We start from the raw sequence: 10,366 nt of genomic DNA, 5'->3' as shown, positions 1-10,366 counted from the left end.
TTTTTTTCTCCCAACGCCTAAGCATTTGTTACCTAATTATTAGTTCATTTGTCTTATTATCATCTTATATCATAGTATGACTTTTTACCAGCCATTTTATTTAATTATGATTTGGTATGGAGAGGATTTCCTCAGCACATGAATTAAATATTTTGACCGCTCATAAAGACGGTCAATATATTTGACGTCAAAATATTAATTTTAAAACCGTCTATATTCTTTATTTTTGTTTTTTTTCACTCGGCTTTATTCTTTTTTATTTTTGTCCTTAATTTCCTCCTCGTACTTCACTTAGTAATTAAAGATACAATTAATGGCCCCAGGAAAAAAAAAACAACAGCAAATTACTGTTGTTTAAAGAAAATAAATTAAGATGAAATTTCCTCCTCGTACTGTTATACACTAAACATGAGCATGCTTCTCAACAAGAATTCAAATACTACTATTGATTTATCACTTTGTGAATAATTAACTTATTCCACTAACTTCAACTTCCATTAGTCAGACGGTTCATACTGTTGCTTGAACATGGAAGTGCAAAGGAGACGTATGCATTTCCACCATCATAGGTCGGCATGGATCGGACAATACTCCTTCCGTTCCTTATTATAAGGGACATTTGATCCTTATGGTATGTTCCCATATATAAGAGACATTTAAAAATTGTCTCTATTTTTTTGTATTGATTTCCTATTTTACTCCTATTTATTTTGTCTCCAACTCATACTCTCTCTTCCTCCTACTTCTCTTTCTTTTAATAATTTAATTATTTTTTCTCATACTCTCTGCTTATTAATGGGGGCATTGTTAGAAAAAGCATTATACTTTTTACACATTAATTGTTTTCAACTAATTTTAACTGTTTTTTTTATCAATGTAATTTGGTTATTTGTCTCTTATAATAAGAAACAGAGGAAATAATAATTATAAGAGGATCATTGGAATTGCAGAGAAACCCAAGAGGCTACTTGTGATGTTAATGAAAACAAGCCACTGTGCTCCATCGAAAAGGCTGTCCTGACGGTGGGATGAAAAGTGCGTTATCCTCTTCTAAGTTCTATAACTCCATTTATACGGCAGATACACTATAAAAATTACTTTTAAAAACTAACTAAACACTTACTGGATTAGAAGAGAAGTGAAATTGGATCAATTACATGAGAGAGAAGGTAGGTGTGGGCATAGCATATCATTGTTCAAAGAGGAGATAGGGGGCGAGGCTAATAGTAGCAATGATAATAGTAATCCATGAGACCAAGAGCATATGAAACCACATGCCTCTGACGTGCCAAACTACACCTTCATATATTCCAATTTCCTAACCTTACCTTACCTTACCTTCTTGTTTTCTTTTATGTCTCTCTCTGTTTTTTTTTTTTTTGATAACATTCTTTTATGTCTCTTTTTACCTGCATTCCAAATGTTCATGATCTATCAGATTCATCAGTACGATATTGTTTTATTCTTCCTTTAATGTATACAAACGTTTGACTGGAGCAGAAATATCTAACCAGAAAGAATGATCTGTATTCATGAGACTCAACTGACATGTAGAAAAGTAACTTTAATTTAATAAACTTTTCATATATGGACTTCTTTTTTCATCAGACTGTACGAACAAACATCCTACGACAATCCGTGTTAGGTAGTTTCTAATACAATGTAAAAGATATACCTATATTTCCATTATTATTAATTACTATTTCGGTGCCTATTATATTCAAGCATGGACAAATCCCGTGTCCTGGATATAAAATATAATTTCCCTACAATAATGGAAATCGTGATGTCTCTGAAGCGTGATCTATATATCATTATCGGCCCGCATTGAGAAGAATGGGAGAAGGCAAAAGATTCTTTACGCTACATGCATCGTTTTGTTTTTATCTGGAGCTGCCTTCCGTTCATTGTTCATAAAATAATTTATATAACTATATTGATGCTGCGCAGGTGATATAATTATACTTTTTTTTTTCTCTTTTAACTGTTTGATATACTCCTCCGGTCCTAATTATAAGACCCAATTGACTTATTTGAAGAGATTAAGGAAGTAAGTTAAGTTGGTTATTTATAATAAATAAGTGTTGTTATTCCTAAAATATCCTTGCTAATTAAGTATATTAGTTAAAACTATCATTATTAGAAGGATTATCTTGGAAAAAAAATACATAAATATAAGAGAGAAAATGGATTGGGTCTTATAATTAGGACCAAATAAAAAGTCAAATTGGGTCTTATAATAAGGACAGGAGGAGTGTATATATATATATATGTATGTATATATATAGATATTTGCACAATAATGAAGCTTTTGGATGGGATCTTCATCATGGTCTTCGTACATCTGCGCCTACCGAAACCTACCCTGAAAGGATATGGATAAATGTTGGTAATATTCCAAGATTGAGTTGGATATTATATATTGCACAGATTGATTGGTGACTGATTTCAGAATTCTGTTTCGAACGTGACTTCTTGGAATTGCCGACTTGTTATAATTATCGTTTATATATGTGTGTGTTCATGTTCATTTGAATTTTGAAACTTCTCTGATTCACATAACCTAAACATGTTTGATTAACGAGGAAAGAAAAAACTAATCACATGGCACTTTTTTGGATAATTATGGACAATGTACATATCAATGAAAACATATACATTGTACTGATTCCAATTATAACATAGGTAAGAGCGATCGAGAAACCATGTCATTGTTTTAATTAGAATAACTTGTAGAGAGATCACGAGATGAGCTAGAGAAATGGATCCATGTAAATATATATATAGAAAGTCATTGATTTCTTTTACGAACAATTCAGGACCTCTAAATAAATAATATTTCTAAATAAATAATAATGCGTATACCTGGCTCTTATTTAACCTTTTTTTTTTTTGTTTCTTCGAGATACTTTGAAAAAACATTTAAAATTTAAAAGATAAAATAAATTGAGATTTTATATTTATTAAGATCAAATCTAATCTCAAACTGACTTTTACATTCATTTAGTTCTAAATATAAGATCTATTTTGTAATGTAATTTATATTATAAAATAAGTTTTATATTTAGAATTAGATGAGGAGTATTAAACATCAGAGACAGTAAGTATATAAGTATATAGACGCACATATAGAGTAGATGAAGAATGAAACAAAGTTTCTGAGATTATATGTACAGATCCAAATCCATTAATAAGAAAAATATCGATAAAGCTGACAATCCAGCTCGCTAATTAAGATTTATAGGTTTTTGGAATTGACCAAGAAAACCATCACGTCGTTTCAGATGTTGTATGCAAAACCACGAACTCTGTGATTCACATGCAAACACACACACACCGTACTCACATACTTATTGTACATGTGTGTGTGTACATAGCAGTGCATGTGATTGGACACACACACACATATAAACCGCGTGAGCGGTTAGATTTTAAGATTTTTAATTGAATTAATTAAGTTCAACTTGCTACTGATTATATGTTTAATTATGCATTAATTGATACTCTGAATGGATTAATTTAACAGAAGAGAGACTGATAATTAATTCAAATGAAAGGATGGTGAATGTGGTTTAGTTTGATATGAAATGCAGTGTAAGAGGGAATGAATATGTGGCTTTATGAGACTCCACAAGTTCCGATCGATCTGTAATTGTCTCAACGACATCGATGTGACTTTGATTTGTAAAGTTACGAACTTAATAACTCATATCATATATTCTCTGTTTCAATCAATTTCACCTAACAAGTTTTAAGAATACATTCTCTCTCTCTTTTTCTTTTTTTGGGGTTGGCTACACCCTTCATTCTCTTCCTTTAAAAAAAAAGTTTTTGCATGAAATATTATGCGCATCATAAGGTGGAAAAAGATTGCTTCCAAGTTGTTTATACCAAAAACGTTAATGATTATAATTATTTTCTTTATTTTCTACAATTAAACACTAACAAACATATCAATGTCAAGTTCAAACCTGAAATCTCATTTCAAACGCTATTATTGGAGCAACTTGCCGTTAACAAGTAATGATATAATTCACACACGTATGCAAGGAGAAATATATACGTATCATTGTTGACAATTTAATTCCTTTGATCATATGTCTTATTTCTCTTAACATATTTACATAGAATTTTCATTGCATTTCAATTTCCACATTTAATTTCTCATGGATATTCTCTCAGAAGATGTGTTTACAGTGACTTTATTTGAATTAAAAAAAAGAAAGAAAGAGGCAATGTGTCAATTTCTGAAAGAGGACTTCAGAATTCTGATTAGTCATCCATATACGGGCAATCTTTTTTTTTTGGCCAACATATGGGCAATAATATTTAAATGGACGCGCACGCAATGAACATATTCAGATTTAGTTGAATCAATAGAAGAAATAATAATCTCACGATAAGGAAGGAACAATATTATTTTTGACAATTTGGGTTTAGTTCCTTTTCATGAATTAGTGGAGAATACTTTCCCCCTTGACATGACTAAAACATAATTCAAACAAAACTCAAGAATATTTTATAGTAAATACCAGGAAAAAAAAAACCACGCACCCACATAATTAAGTAATTAACACCGATATGTAAGGATGAATACAACCTCCGATTCTCTTCTAAACTATAAATGGGATCTTATAATTAAGACCGGAGGTAGTATTAAGAATGTCTTCAAAAAAGTTGACCATATGTATATTGTGTCTCATGGGTTGACTTCAACTGATGATCACCGGCAATGTCTATAATTTTCTGATTCTTTCCATCTTAATTTACAATTCTGAAAATGATATTAATTTAAAAAATTCATTGATACCGACAATTAAAATTTAGATCATTATAATTAATATTTTTATAGCATTTTAAAAAATATATGATGTGTTTAATTTTCGATGTAATACACGTTAGCTATTCTATGCATAACCTGCACATTTCAGTTTTGGTTAAATTAAATCATGGCCAAATAAAAAATGAAAATACTAATCAAATATGTTTAATTTTGTTTTCCTTTTCCTTCAAACAATTACAGTCCCCCCTCCTTGCAAGGTCTGAAACATAAATGTTAAAAAAAAAGATCATTTTTTTGGGTAAAATAATGATGAACGATTATATTCAATATTATAGAATAGATAATCGAGTAATTAACTAAATTTTTTAATTTTTGGTTCCTGGATGTAATTGGGAACAAGAGAAATCAAGAGGGATAGCAGGATGAAAGATCATATCAATGAAGTCTCTCTCTTTTTTATTTTTCCATCCAAAGTAATTCCTTATTTTTTAAGGAGGAGTGTAGAGAGAAAAAGACGAAGGAGTATGAATTAATTGATGGAAATATACGTGGTTCTGTTTAATTTTTATAGGGCAGACTAGCGTTTAATGCCTTAATGATATTTTCTAGTTACATTTAGTACTCTAATCTATTTATGGTGTGTCAATACTCTAATATTTTTTTTATGCTTCCACTATTCTAATCTTATATATAGTCCATTCATCACTCTAAATCATAAATAAGATTCGGATATATATTAGATGTAATTGAAAACTAACATGAGGAGGTTGGACGCACTTAAAAAATAGCATCAGAATGTTGGATATATTACAAATAAAATTAAAGTATTGTATGCTACCGAAAAATATAATTTTATCGTTTTTTTATAATGATTTGCATTTCTACATGTACACACACATGTATATTCCAAACCGCCCAAGCAGTTCTCTGACAGCACCACCTCCCAGTTGTATGATATTTTCCTCACAACCTCTGATTATGGACTTCTGGTCCCTGTCCGCTTCATTAATCCTACATATCGTGCAATATCCCTTTTTTTAATCTTTACAAATTTATAACCTTGGATGCTTTTTCCTCCCTTGGTATTTTGCATCGTAATATTAAGGGATATTTGGATAAAAACTACAAAATAGTTTAAAAGTATTTTTATGACGTAAAAAATAAATATATGAAGAAATTTGTTTCATTTTATAAAAAAATATTTTTTAAAAGTATTTTTATACATTTTCAAACACCTCTTAAGTCCTTGTTTCCAAATGATTTAAGATCTTTCTATTACATGACCATTGGTTGTCTCATGCAGCCCCCGGGGGCCGGGGGGGTTTTAAGTGCAAACCCTAATGGGCACGGCACACTTTGGACATTTAGGTTATACAATTATAATTTCATTCCTCACACGGTCATTATTGAAGAAACACGAACGGTGTTCTATATTCCTAAAATCATGATTTTGATTGGACGTAAAGTGCATCATCAAATGACGTAGTTGACTCAAATTTGTACCCATTATTATTGATTAAAGGAACTCAAAACAAAAACAGTTTTTTGAGGAGGGAAGGAAATTAATTACAAGTTGAGCTCAATATATATAATTCATCAAATAAAGCTGCAAAACACATAGGGATCGATGGTCACAAAAAAAGGGAAAGAGCGAAAACGATAAAGCTCCATAATTCAATTTGCACGAAAAAGTAAATTCCCTTTCATTCCAGAAAAGAAGGACAAAAGATCAATCATTATGTTGCTGATAACATCAACTTTCCTCTTTCTTTTTGGAAGTATATATGTTGGACAATGAAGGGGTGGAAAAAGAGAGAGAGTCCGAACGCCTTGTAAATTTGTGGCCGGTAGTTATACGGAGGGGATAAGAAGAGTTGAAAGGTGTTTGAAACGATCGATTCCGGTGTTGGAAAGGTTCTTTAATTTATATACAAAGTGCGATTAAAAAAGATAAATGCTTTGTTTAAAAAAAAAAATTGTTGAGGAAGAATAATGTTACGATAAGCTTCAGCTAATTATATCAATGTACTTCACGCCTTGTCCAGAGTAATTGTGGATGTGGATTCAGTTTCATAAGGTCAGTCTAGCCTTACTCATCCGACCCTAAATAAACTAACAGATAATCTAATGTTAACAAGAATATTTTAAAGAAATCATATATTATCTTTGACTCTTAATATAAAAGCTAGTTAGTTAATTTAAATAAATTAAGAAAATTAGTTAAGCTACTTATTTATAATAAATACTACCTCCGATCCTAATTATAAGACATTCTTACAATTAGAACCGGAGATAGTAAGTATTTTTTTTCCTAAATACCCTTGCTAATCAAGTTTCATTTATTGAATCATTTAACATGCGTAACAACTACAAGGATTATTTTGAAAAAAAATAGATAAATATATATGAGAGACAAAATAGATTGAGATTTTATATTTAAAACCAAATTAAAAGTTAAATTAACTCTGATATAAAGGACAAGTGATAGTAATATTTATTAGAATTAAGTTAACATTTAAAAAATGTTGAACTATAAGTCAAAAATGACGGGAACAAATGTTTTTGAGAAAGGAGAAAACATGCAAATAAAAATAATGCCCCAACAAGAGATAGATGGAACCTCATGATGAATGGTCCATTTTGTATGATGATGGGGTTGAATTTGTATGTGGTCAATATATCTGATTTGTGCGATTACTTGAGTCAATGGGATGATCCAAATGATGAGTGCATTGCCCCACTTCATGGAAATAAATTTCTCCAACTTCATCATTGCTTTCGTTTATTAATTAGGTTCCTTGTTTCCTCTTGAAGCTCATTGAGGCTATGCCATCACATACACCCAAATCATTAATACCGAAAGATATGTCATTTCATGCCACTTTCATCGCCGTTTTGATTTGTCAGCTTCCTAGTGGATTCATTTCATAGCTGGGAAGTTCTCACCACCTCATAAAATACTTCTGTTTCATGTATTTTCAGAAAACAAATAACATTCCGAGGCCGCCCCCAAAACAAAAACATTCTAATCTTAGTTATATTTCAGCCCTCAATATAAAACCCGTTTGACTAGTTTAGAAAGTTTAAGGAAATTACTAAATTATGTAATTATGATATATAAATTATGTAATTATGATATATGTTGTGTGATCTCTCTAAAATACTCACATATATCATTAGATTATATATCAATTTATAAATGAGACAAATTAGCTTAGAGGAAAACGATAAACATAAATATATAAAAGTAATTTAGTCTTAGTTTAGGAAAATTACTAAATTGTGTAATTATAGCATATATTACATAATCCCTTTAAAATATTCATGTATATTATTAGTTTATATATTTATTTTTAAACTAGGAAAATTAGTTTAGAGGAAAATGATCAACACAAATACATAAAAAGTAATTTAGTAACTTTCTTAATCTAATCAAATTAATCAATCGGGTATTATATTAGGTACTGAGATAGTAATATGTTTTGTATACTCACCTAATGTTTTTAATTAACTACTTTATCAAAGATTTGGGTCTAAAAATGTTTTAGAAGATAAAATAAAATGAGATATTATATTTAAAATTAAGACTAACTAAAAGAAGCATAATTAAGAATAGTGGCTTTGACGAATGGACAAGACAGGAGAAGAGACGGTGCAATTTGTGGAGATGTAAGGAGATTTGGGTCTCCAATGAGAGGAGGTTGTGGCAAAGAGGTTTTGGTATTATAAGTTGGAGAGTGGTCCAGGGAATAATGTCAACCATATGTATGCATATAATTCAAAAAGAAGAAGCTGCAAAAGGGAAGGTGTGAGGAGAGAATCTTGGGTGCCACAGAAGAATCACATAATGCGTGATTGGCAGAGAAATTAAAGAAGGAAGGAATAATGAATGGAACCAAATTTTGATGGTTTGTTTCGGTACCAGCTGTTGCAGCCTGCGGATAATGGCTATCTCTTCTCAAAGTGCTCGTCCATTTCATGCTTTTCCCCTCATTCTCACTTTCATTTCATCCCTCCATACATACCCATCATCTTCCATGACCAATAATTATTACTAGCTCCGGTCCTAATTGTAAGACTTCGTTTGTAGTCTACAAATGAGATCTGACAATTAGGTTTACAAATGAGATCTTACAATTAGAACCGGAAGTAGTAAATTATTAAAAAAATTCATTTCCCCATTCAAAACAACTTCGCTACTCTTCCACTAGTATTACAGGGGTAGGAATTAGCTGATATTGGAACCAGTTTTGGCATTATTACTATTCTTACCAATGAATTTTCCCAAAATGGGGGCATTTCTCCATCCTCAACTCTGTATGGATCTATATATATAAAGGCAAGGTTTTTAAAGGTAGATATTTGATTGAAGATGTATTGCCATATACTTTCCACACTTGACATTTTTTGCAGTATCCGAAAAAACACTAACTTATTAGCTAAATCTTGTCTTCTCATGACCTGTCTCAATTACAGGCTAGCGTGGGTGCACCACTTTATGACCACTTGATCCCTTATATAACAACAATATATAAAATACATGACATGCACCTGATATTATATTTAATCACCATGCCTATGTGCCCCAAACAATATATGATTTCATCTCCATAATCTTGGTTTATTTTATTGTTCAATTGATTCCCTTTGAATTTTCATTTTGGACTATCGAATTTAACAAAATTAAGCTTCAGGTCAGGGCGTTTCTTCTTCCTGTTGTTCAATTAAAATATGACGAGCACACATTTCAAATGTGATTTGTTTATTCAGAATATTTGAATATTAAATCTTACGCAAGGCTTCGAGTCATATACCTATCATCGAAAAAAATGTATATCAGTTATAAAAACCAATTACAGGAATATAAGAGCCTTTGCTGAATTAAATGTATTGTTAAAAATTGGAAAATTCTCTGGAACCATGAAAATAGTTTTTCTTTCCTTTTTTTTTTGGGGGAAAATTGCAATAAAGACCCATCCAAGAGAATTTAATACACATAGGTCCCTTAAAATTATCAAATTATTCTGAAATCTCAAGAGACCTCATTGTAAGAAATTTTATTTGTTTAATTGCCAAATTACTTGTATTTTATTAAGTATGCATTGACAACTAAAAGAATGGTTATTAACAATTTAAGGTATAACGGTTAACAACTATCACGGTAGGTATTGATAACACATTTTCTTAATGCATCACAATGAGTTGTCAATATTTGCTACAATTGTTGTTAATCGTTATATCTTAAATTATTCATGACTGTACTTTCAGTTGTCAATACATACTCTAAAAAAAAGATAAGGGTAAATAAATAGAAATTTTTGCAATAAGGTCTCTTGGAACTTCAGATTAATTTGATTATTTTAAAAGATATTTTTGTATTTAATCAAGTGTGGTCTTATGGCAAATTTTTTTGGGGAAATTGCAAAAAAAGACCTTGGAATTGCAAAAACGCAGATAGGGACCCTTGACAACTTCACTATGGGTTTTGACAACTTCAGAGCATATTATTCTTGTCAAAACCCATAATGAAGTTGTCAAGGGTCCCTATCTGCGTTTTTGCAATTCCAAGGTCTTTTTTTGCAA

This window comes from Neltuma alba, unplaced genomic scaffold, assembly GCF_004799145.2.
Source record: "Neltuma alba isolate B1F8T4 unplaced genomic scaffold, ASM479914v2 tig00012994_pilon, whole genome shotgun sequence".
NCBI classification, from domain to species: Eukaryota; Viridiplantae; Streptophyta; class Magnoliopsida; order Fabales; family Fabaceae; genus Neltuma; species Neltuma alba.
The sequence above is the reverse complement of the archived record's forward strand: the minus strand, read 5'-3'. Positions refer to the sequence as shown.